Below are 11,361 nucleotides of genomic sequence, written 5' to 3' on the forward strand. Positions count from 1 at the left end.
AGCGCCTTGAGACGCTTACGGGTGAGTAGCGCGCTATACAAATTCTGTGATTGATTGATTGATTGATTGATTGATGCTTGACAATATTGTGGCGGGGTTTGGAACCACAGGGAATGATGGGACTACTATTTTGTTCAATTCTCTGAGGTCTTGTGTAAATCTGTACAATGGGGCCCAATCCGGGCCCTTGGAGGCCTTTTTCACCTGAAGTATAGGTGTGTTGCATGGGCTGTATCGTACCTTTCTTATTATGCCTTGGTGTAAGAGTCTTTTATTACTGGTGCAATGCCTTCTTCCCCTTCGTTTGCTATATTTTATTGTGGTACTCTAGCAGCCATCCCACATCATTTGGTCCCTTTGCCCAGACACTGTTGGGGCCTGACTTTTTGAAGTGGTGGTGGTATGACTAACGCTACTATTTTCATAAATGCCTGTAGCACATATCCATTTGCTCTAATTTTCAGGAACATGCCATCCAGTGAACAATGGATGGTGCACTGCAATTTGCATAGCCCCAACAAATTTACAGAGCAACATCTGCTCAGGAAGAACTGATGTTGGACTGTGAGGGGGCTCCCTACCAATTTTAGTGGTTGTGTCAGATACTTGTCTACTGGTTGTCCTGTCATGCCGACTGCCGTTATCTGGGTACCCGAGAATGGTTCTTCAGGCATCTGGGACGCCTTGAGTATGGATCTTGTAACCCCAGTATCAATCAGGAAAGTAACTGTCTTGTTCAATATGGTACCTGACACATATGGCCCTTCCTGATCTACCATTATCGCAGGGGCTATTAGGCAATCTTCTATTCTCGGGTACCCCTAATATCCACCAGGAGGTAGAGGAGAAAACCAGTCACTCCCCCATCTTCTGGGTACCATTGGTGTCTATCCCCCCTGAAGGGCGGTGGGGGTGGTGGGGAGTATGTGGGGGCCCTTGTATCATTGTGGTGTCTGTGTTCCTGCCTGTCTGTTAAAGTCCTTATCAAATGTGTTCTGGAAAGAGGGAGTTGACAGTGTATTTACTGGCTGAGCCTGGTAATGTGATTCTTGATGGAGCAAGGGACAGTTGGCTTACCAGTTTCCTGGCTGATGGCAATGGAAACATATTGTCCCTGGCGGAGGCTGAGAGGCTGCTCTGTAATTTACGCCTCTCCCTCGTCCTCTAGAATTATTCAGAGAATATACTTCAGTGGAGTACAGTCAGACCAACCTCCTATGATGGCTGATGAGGGAGTGCCCTTTACAAGCTTGAAGTTACATTATGTGCGTTACAAAATCCACAAGGACTCGCCCACCATGGAAAAACACTGGCAGATGTCGTAATAAAATGGGGATACACGTAATAAAATGGGGGTACAGAACATACGTTTTGATTGTCCAGTCTGGTACAAACTATCTACATTTCAAGGATGTCTGGCCTATCCTCCCCTCTAGATAGGTAGGAGAAGGCCTTGATTTAAGGGGAAAGGCATGCGCCAATGAGCTAACATGGGCATTAAAGAAACAAAAGTTACCACTGACCATTTCTCGTAAATGAGCAAAATACAGTTTCGAGTAGGAGAGCAACATCTTCGATTGCATCAGAACACGGCGTCCATCTGACTAAAATGGCGGCACAGATGTCAACCTGACGTCACATCTGTATTAATTGATTAAGTCTTACACTTGCTACGAAAATAGAATGTATTAACCATCTGAATGATAACATATTAGAGAGCAAAACACATGGGAATATTAAAACTACTTTTCAATTTTATCATGGTTTCTCACGTAGTTTGAGAAAGTCTTTAGTAAATGATAGGAGATCAGCCCGTGACCATGGGACAGGAATATATGATAGGTGCTCCTTGTCATCTCCACTTGGAATTTCACTCATAGGCATTATTAATGAGTTATTTGTTAGTACCGGGCATGCAGTCACAGTCTCTAAGTTCTTTACAACATCTAGAGTTCTTAGTGAAGTCTGTAAGTTCCTCCACTGGCGTAATTCATTGATCGCATATTCCAATGTTTTATTTATTCTTCAATCTTCCCAGGCTGGTAGGTCTGAGTCTAAGAACCCAAAATGTGTCATATCCCATTCATAATCTTGAGGTAGTAGTGGTATCACTGTGGGTACTACACCAATTGTGTCTGCACCCTTGGTGTGCTGTTCACCGTCACAGCACACTGAGGGTAGCTCATGCATTAATTTTGGATGTGTTATGGACAACACAGCTTCCTGATATTCTCTATTAGTGTTGTCTAGAAATTGTGGCATTTGTGATTTTTCCTCTACTAAATCTCCTAGTAATGTTTGACATTTCTCACTGTCACTTTTTAGGAATCTTTTGCCTGGTGTTAATTTTAGTGGTGTCAAGGCAAGGTCCCTTATCGTGGAGGACGCGGAAGTGGGTCTGTGACCCTGGGTTGCTAAGTTATAGGCATTTTGTAAGGCTTCAATTTCCTGCTTCATCTGAGAAGCATACATGGTAATATCCCAAAGTAGTGCACGCATCTGGGCACTGTTTCGTGTGGCATCAGCAGAGTGATGATCATATTATTGGCGCCACTCTGCATTATTTAATTTAGGTAGTGACATTGTCTGTCCCTTACATTTGTCTCTTAATGTGCTGTGTATAACATTAAGTCATTTGCCCTTTCGCTCATTTACTTTCTCTGTTTGTCCAGTGAGCGTCGGTCTGTAACATTATCGAAGTATTCTTTTGAAATTTCCCCATTTAGGGCTCAATTCTGATCCGGGTCAGACAGCCCTCCAAGAGCCGTCCGTAGCCTTACCTTACCACCGACTCGGTCCCGGAGCTGAACCGTCCGTACCAGGAAGTACGATGCCCAAATGTGTCCGATTGCTGACCGAGCCGTAGGCTCCGATACCAGCACCTTTTTCCGTACGAGCCGGAATCATAAGCGCAGAATTAGACTCGTCCGGAGGCATTTAAACAGCAGCTTCCAGCCGGGCAAGTACGATACGAACTTCCTACGCACCGAACGGTTGGCCACTGATGGCACATCTCAGCATCTGGAACAGGAGTCTCTTCGCGTCGTTTCACGCCACAACACAAACAGCTGTATGAGATGAACCAAGCATGTATCCGATCACGCATGTGATCCCTGCACTGTACGTCTATGACCGAATGAACAACAGGAATCGATGCGTACCCTGCAGATGGCAAGTACAACACCCATAGGCGCTAGATAGCCATAACTACCAGCAGGCACAACCAATAGGATGGGGTGCCAATCATTGCCAGCAGTGTCTAGCCCATATGGGGTGGATGCCTATCACTATCAGCATACTCCACCTGCATGGGGGTGAGTGCCCATCACTACCAGCATTCTCCAGCACATAGGGGGTAGATGTCCAGTCCTTAGCCCATAGGGGGGATGCCTATCACCACCAGCAGTCACAATCTACATGGGGGTGGATGCCTATCACTATCAGCATACTACACCTGCACGGGGTCAAGTGCCCATCACTACCAGCATTTTCCAGCACATAGGGTGTGGATGCGCAGTCCTTAACCCTTAGGGGGGAAGCCTATCACCACCAGCACTCACAATCTGCATGGGGTGGATGTCTATCATTATCAGCATTCTCCACCTGCATGGGGGTGAGTGCCTATCACTACCATCAATCTCCAGCACATAGGGGGTAGATGCCCAGTCCTTAACCCTTAGGGGTGATGCCCATCCCCACCAGCAGTCACCATCTACATGGGGTGGATGCTTATCACTATCAGCATACTCCACCTGCATGGGGGTGGATGCTTATCACTATCAGCATACTGCACCTGCAGGGGGTGAGTGCCTATCACTACCATCCTTCTCCAGCTCATAGGGGGTGGATGCCCAGTTCTTTACCCCTTAGGGGTGGATGCCTATCACCACCAGCAGTCCCACCCATACATCTAGTAGGCCAAACACCCCTCACCCTACCATCATGCCAAGATTGTGTATTGTGTGTGAAGTCCCTGCAACAGTGGCACCGTGAGGGAACACATTATGTAACTCACATCACATTTGTAAGCAAAAGGTGGATGTGGGGTCAAAGACACCATCAAACGTGGTACATCGTGCCAATGGGGCTTGATCCCTCCCACTCTACTGTGACCAAAAGATGATTCAGGCATCCGAAATCCATGCATATCGTGAGCATAGGATCAATGGTGCAAAACCCCAACCCACCTCAGGGATCCAAATGTGAGTGCCTGTCCAAAACTGACAGCCAATGCACCTCTGCATGTCAGATTCCTGGTTGTAACAGTGTAGTGGCTATGTAGTGGGTGTGTTGCAAGCAAACACAGATCTATGGAGTGAACGTGACCTGCATCGACTAACATCCCTCTGACATGTGCAGAGTAGCAGTGCACATGGGGGCTGACAATGTTTCAAATGTATAATTACACAATGTAAGTAGTGCCCACAAGAATGCATACACACACATGCACACAAACAGACACACATTCCAAGGAATCCTGTGTAGATTGCAGCCATCAGGTGATCAAGACCCATACCATGGCAGCAATGGAACATAATAACCATGAAGAATGCACCGATTCATGAAGTAGAAGTCCCATGGACAGTACGGCGAAACCTACACCCGACTTGCAGGCATTGTCCAGTTAAGCCATACCAATGCATGGGTGCAGGTGCACAACCACAACCAGCCAGCCCCGCACTGCAAAATGAACACCGCATGTGTGTTTGTCTCAGTGTACCCAGGCTAGTGCGACACACATCCTGTGGTGTTTAACTCAAAACAGATATATGTGTACAGACTGCCATCCAGAAGTCACACAGGATCTGGCTACCTCCATGTGTGCAATCAGCCATTGTGACAATAGTGGTCACACAACAGAGTCATGTGACATAAGCTTGGCTGCACAGCAAGAAACAGCAAGAGACAGACCCACGACATCAATACCCACAAGGAGCACACAGTGTTGCAACAGTAACCTGTATGATGAGCCCTCTGCATTGACAAATTAGGATGTACACCCTACTGTTGAGCACAGTCACATGTGCGCACTGTGGCATGAATTGACAGCCAAACAGCCATCACACTCACTCTGTAAACTAAATGTCCACGGGCTGTGATATTAGCCCTCTATGTATGTAGGGTCCTAGACATATGCCCACTACAAATGCCACACACCTTGATCTGCACCAATGAGCAGCAGCCAATACCACATGGACTTGTGACATTACACATGCACCAATGACAATCCCTGGGGTGGAGGGGTATCTAAGGTGTACAAACACATCACACATGGCCAGGCAACATCCCTTGCAAATGACTCACACACCGTAAATTATGAGGAACATGTGCATGACGTGACACTTATCCGACACATAGGTATCCTTGGAACAATCTCCAAACAATGGAGAGTACATGGATACCCACAAATAGCACATTTTCACAGCATCAGACATTGAAGGCTAGGTTCTGATGATTGTAAGCACACACACATAAATATAAGTTACCCAGTTTCATGAAGCCACCACAATGTGAAAACAATCAGATTTTTGTAACACCAAAGGGCAGGGCTGAATCCTGGTTATGTCCCATGTGAGTGTGCACACATACCAGGGCCATTACATCACACACACACACCGATGACTCCCATATGACCAGTATTTACCATGCACCCGCCCACATCCCAGGAAACATAGGCCTAAGACCTCTGGCAAGCACAGGGCAACTCAGCAAGCATCACAGTCAGGAACAACTGCAGGGAATGTAGGCTGTTTTGAAAAAACACTGTAACCCACTGAGACATGCACACAGAACACAACACATGGACCCAGTCAATGACACAAGATTACACACTGCCATGAGGTGACTTCACTCATGTGTAACCTCAGCTGTGCCAACAGTCATCTTTGCAGGGCCCAGTCATGTTATAGTTGGAGTCTGCCAGTGAGCCACCTATTAATTCTGGCTGAAGGTTCTGGTCACATCAGCCTGTGTCCTGCAGTGTCCCTAAAGTCACCAGCACAGGCTCCAAACATATATTCTTACCAAGTTGCACCGATGACAGAGATGACTTGTTCATCGCCCATGCATTAAAATGCATGTCCGGTGCTGACGGACCGAGTCAGTAAGATGTGCACACATGTCAGCACAAAACGTGTGCAACATTTGAAAACAAAGATGTGACATACTTAAAAGGCTGTCCCAATCCCTGTGCAATAGCAGTTATGATCATGAGAATCTGAAGTCACACCCAAAGATGATTTGGAGACATACTGCAATATGACTCATGTACCATGGCCCAGATGAGACACATCACAACATCATATCACAAATTGGCAAATGACAGTAGCACAACAGCAACTTAAGTACAATCCTTAGCAACATTGGATACATGTGATGCAAATCAAAGCAATAACAAAACATAACTTTATTCAGCAACGTAAAGGGGAAATGTCCATCCCCGAATATAAAAAGGCCAATGGCCAATCCATGAAATTAGTGCATGATGGGGGACAACTGACAACATGTCAGCCATAGCTTGCCTGCACTGACACACAGTAGGGGACATCACCCTTTGGCAGGGCATCTATGGTGGCAGGCCAGGCACCACAGGGAGAGGATCAGGGTGCACAAGATTGGGGCAGGGGAGTGGTGGTGGGTACAGGGGTCACAGGAGCAACTGCAGTGGATGGGTCAGGATCAGTCTGTGGTGTCTCCACTGCAGTGAGCATGTCCAATGGAGTGTGCTGGGGCTCCACTGCAGTGTCCAGGACAGCTGGGGGGGGGGACACAGGCTCCACTGCAGTTGCTGGAACAGGCTGAGGGCCGGGTGTTGTGGAAGTGTCTGTGGAAAGGGAAGAGGGCCTATTGACTTTGGGGATGTGCCACTGGTGGGTGGGTGAACCTGGGGCAGGGTGTGGTGGGGAAACACAAGGAATGGTGGCAGAGGAGATTGAGGACAGAGAGTGTGTGGTGGGAGTGTGTGGCTGTCGTGGGCTCTTCCTGGTCCATGGTGATTTCGGGGTGGGGGCCTCAGTGTCCCTGCTCTTGGGTGAGGGTCTGCGAGGTTTGGGGGGTATACCCTCCTGCCAAGGTGTCTTCTTCCCCTTGCGAGTTGGCACATGTGTATCCGAGGGGAAGAGGCCAAGCTCACAGAGGAAGACCTTCTGGGTAGGGGGCTTTGCAGGGGAGTCAAGGGAAGAGGTCTTTGCGGGAGAGGTGTCTGAGGACTGCTGGGTTGTTGTGGAGGTTTGGCTGTGTGTCTGTACCCTATCCCCTGTGTGTGTGCCTTCAGTCCCCTTTGTGTGCGTGCTTGTGCATTTAGACTTTGATTTACCTGTCTGTGTGCTGCTCGGGTCTGTTGTTGTGCGTGACGATGCAGGTGTGAGTGTGGTCGGTTCTGGGAGGGTAGTCGTCACTGTGGGCGGGGCTGAGGTAGGTGGGGTGAGGGACTGCTGGAGGAGGGACACTGCTGCTGTCAGTGAGGAGGCCATGGACTGACTGATCCGCTGTTGGGCAGACATGGTTGCTGACATACCTTCCACAAATGACACCAATTGTGTCAAGAGATGAGTGTGAGCATGGAGGACACTCAGCATTGATATCTGCTCCACATGGATCTGCTTCATTAGGTCCAAAGACTCCACACTAAGGGCAGCAGGGGAGACTGATGCAGGGGGTGCGGTACCTGGACTGAAGGAGACTCTTGCCCTAACATGGGGGGTACCACGGACATTTGGGATGGGAGCAACTGGGAGGGTGGAGATGGTGGAGGTGTCAGGGACAGACTTGCTGTCAGTGTTCTCTGGTGTTGAGACACCCGCACCCTCCTGGGAATAATCACTTGAGCCTTCGTCATCCACAGAAGATGTAGTGGCTGTTGACTCGCCCTCAGTGTGGCTTCTCTCACACTCCAAGCCACTTGCTCCCTCAGACTCCTCCACAGCGGATCCAGTCTGGCTGTGGCCCTCCTCACAGTCTGTGGAGCTGTCCCCCCCAGTGTCTGCCGATGATGCTGATGAACATGGAGTTTAAACAGATTCACATCAGTCGCCTGTATTCACTGGACAAATGACCTTAAATGCAACACATCACTGAGAAAGCCCTGGCATCATTTAAAAAGCAAATCACAATGTAACACACATAGGTGAACTTGGCACCAATGAGCCTACCAGGGAACCATGCCCTCAGTACCTATGATGACAATGGACCCATCAGCCCATAGTATGTATGATGTCGGACAGCACATGTGCAGGCATTACCAAACTACCCAGTGCTCTGATCTGCTCTGAATGTAACTGTCATGTGTCCTGACACACGTCACATTCCTGGCCACTGACTCAGGTTTTGGAACAGCATTTGTGATGGCATGACCCATTTGTTGATATGATGAACATACTTCCATTACCAAACACCATTACGGCCCATTACTTGAAATGTAAAGCTAGAAAACTGTGGCTGCAGTACAAGACACACGTCACACAATACAGCATGCCCCAGATATTAGTGTGTAACATGATGGCAGAGGCCGGTCTGGCTCATCGGTCAGTACTGACTACTGTCACAGGCTCAGAGCATGGCTACTCCACATTCAGCAACGTGTCACACCAATGTTTGCATTGTGAATGGAACTCCGGTAGTGGTCATGTATACATGGTCACCACATGATACAAACATTTGATAGAATATGATAAAGCCACAGAAGCAACATGACACATCACAGTTTGTGGGTCCACAACTCTGTATACATGATCATAGAGGACATCACAAGTTCATAGTAAAGCAGATGACACAAATCTGTTGAATACATCAGAATGAACATTACAGTGACTACACACATGTTATGTGTGCATAACCAATAGTCACATGTCAGATGTCTGTCCATGTCAAATACAAAAAGCTATGGCAGGCCAGCTTGACACAGAATCAGACACATGTTAATAAACGTTCACAATGGTCGAAGTGTTGGCTGACACACAAGAATAGGAGGCAATAGTGTCTCATGGGCCCGGAGAGGCAGACCTGTCCATGGGCCATGTGCTTCATGGGATTATCAGGAGTACGATGCAGGTGACCATGCATTTGCTGGAACTCATACACATAAAATGTTTGAGGTGTCACGATTGTGCATTCCTGCTGCATGGGTGTGTGGTCAATACCTCACACTCCTATGCTGACTCACAAAAGCAATTTGTGCAGAGATATTGTTCACTCACAGAACACATGTTAATGAGCCATAAATAATCTGACACAAATCCAAGATTAGCCTCACCCATGTAGCTTAAGTCAATGAACACTTTGCTGATGTTGGTGTCAACATTCCCTTGGACAACAGTAAATATACACAAACCAAGTGACACATGTGAAAGAGTGGAAGGCTGGGCATCAGATGTGAATGGGGAATCACCACATATAGCCACATGGGACTTGCATGAGCGACAGACTAACTGTGTGAGTGTAACTTGGCAGAAGGAGTGCAAAATGAAGGCTAAATCAAATACACCTACAAGGCATGGACTTACCCCCTCCTTGCTGCTGTGTGGCCTCCAACTGCCCATCCAGGTCTGGAAAAACCACCCCCAGGATCCATGGCATGTGGGGGTTCAGGTTCCGGTGTCCGCCCCTCCTGCAAGGAGGCGACAGCTTCAGCCGAACCCTTGCTATCCTCCTGGTCCAAGCACAAAGGTCCTGCCACCTCTTCTGGCAGTTGTGGATGCAGCGTCTGTAGACCCCCACCGACCTAACTGCCCGGGCGATGGTCAGCCAAATTTCATTCTTCTCATGGGCAGTGACCTGTGAGGATGACAATGTGAAACAACATCACTACACATGCCTCATGTCACCAAACACACAGTTGTACACACATGTTTTACTTTGCTGTGCATATCATGTATACAGGTATTTCAACTATGGTAATGACCAGTTGTAGTGTGCGCAAGCCCAAATCAACGACATGGCAGTGCCGACAGACCGATGGTCTCAGGGTGGACAGCCACTCACTGCTCAGACCGGACCCTGTGAGGCACAGAGTTGCACAGGATGTTTACCTGCACGAGTAGACCTATCACATGGCCACCTCCACTAACGCCCCCTCACCAGCCTCTCCCTAGATTGCATGAGCCATAATGACTAGTGAACACTGCCTGCAGCAACATATCAATTTAGTCAGGGTATTTACTACCGGGGGTGGAGGTTTACAGGTGGTAGCTTAACTTTTGCAAACAAACATACTGCTCTGTATCTGCAACACAGCTGAGAAGGAGAGCTGGGGTCTAGGGTCCTGCAGGTGTGGTGCAACTCTCCACCAATTATCTCACTGCAATGAATTGGCAATTTCTCTTTCTCAAACCACCATGAGGCCCTCCTGCATATTGTTACCCTTACATGTCTGGGGTATTGCAGCAGTTCATAGTTGCCCTCACAGTAATTGGTTGCTGAGATGGCTAGAATGGCAGACATTGTCACATTCCCCTCTTCATCAATGCTAGCTTATGCATGTCAGGAAGTGTCACTATTAGTCAATTGTATGTCACACATCAACACATTTAAATAAGGGAAAAAGGACAGTAAGTCAATCAGAAACATTGCTAGCTGTGTACATACATCAGCACACTCTGAAACTTAAACTTACTCAGTGTGCATGCTTGCCCTTTGTGGGCACAATGCTAGTAGTGCGAGTCAGACTACATGTACAAATGCCAAGGCAGTGGGCTCCACACTCACCTGCTCCCCTGGTGTCCCATACAGCTTGCAGTACTGTGGGAGGAGGCTGTCCAGCAAGGCCTGGTTCTCCTCATCCGTGAATGCTGGGGCCCTCTCCACAGTGCGTGCCATTACAGGATGCAGAGGATACAGAGACAGCAACAGTGGTGTGATGTGACCCAGTCCTGTGGCATGAAGTGCAAGCAAGTGCAGTCTCTGGGGAACACACAGCCTTAAATCAGTGCTACAGAGGCAGTATCTGCTCGATGCAGCCAAAGAGATAGGGCAGACTTATTCGCATTAGCCAAATTATCCCAATCCATGTCTTTGAATGCATCGGACACGCCTTCAGCGTCATTCAAACTCTCAGCATCATGACACCATTGAATTTGCAACATTGTTGTATTGGCCCAACTGAATCTGGCAGCACTCAAGTCGTACATGTAGCAAAATACAAGGCTTGTCTCCATGACAGCCAATAGCCAATGGGTTTGTACGCCTTGGATCCTAGGTGTCCAACGCGTCTTTCAGAATCTCACCTGCATATAGAGCCATTATTGCCTATGTCCAAGGCGTGCGTACGCCTCGGTCCCTGAGTGTCCGACGCGTCTCATCCAATCTCACCCGCATATAGAGCTATTACAGCCTATGTCCAAGGCATGCACACGCCTCGGTCCCTGA

At 48.1% G+C, this 11,361-nt stretch overlaps 1 pseudogene; it reads right to left on the reverse strand.

Moving 5' to 3' along the window:
- The window catches only part of LOC147728181 (uncharacterized), a 61,081-nt pseudogene extending 50,269 nt beyond the window's left edge, over nt 1–10,812 (reverse strand).
- Nucleotides 10,813–11,361: the final 549 nt, after the last annotated feature.

The sequence above is a fragment of the Lissotriton vulgaris genome, chromosome 3_1 (genome assembly GCF_964263255.1).
Source record: "Lissotriton vulgaris chromosome 3_1, aLisVul1.2, whole genome shotgun sequence".
NCBI lineage: Eukaryota > Metazoa > Chordata > Amphibia > Caudata > Salamandridae > Lissotriton > Lissotriton vulgaris.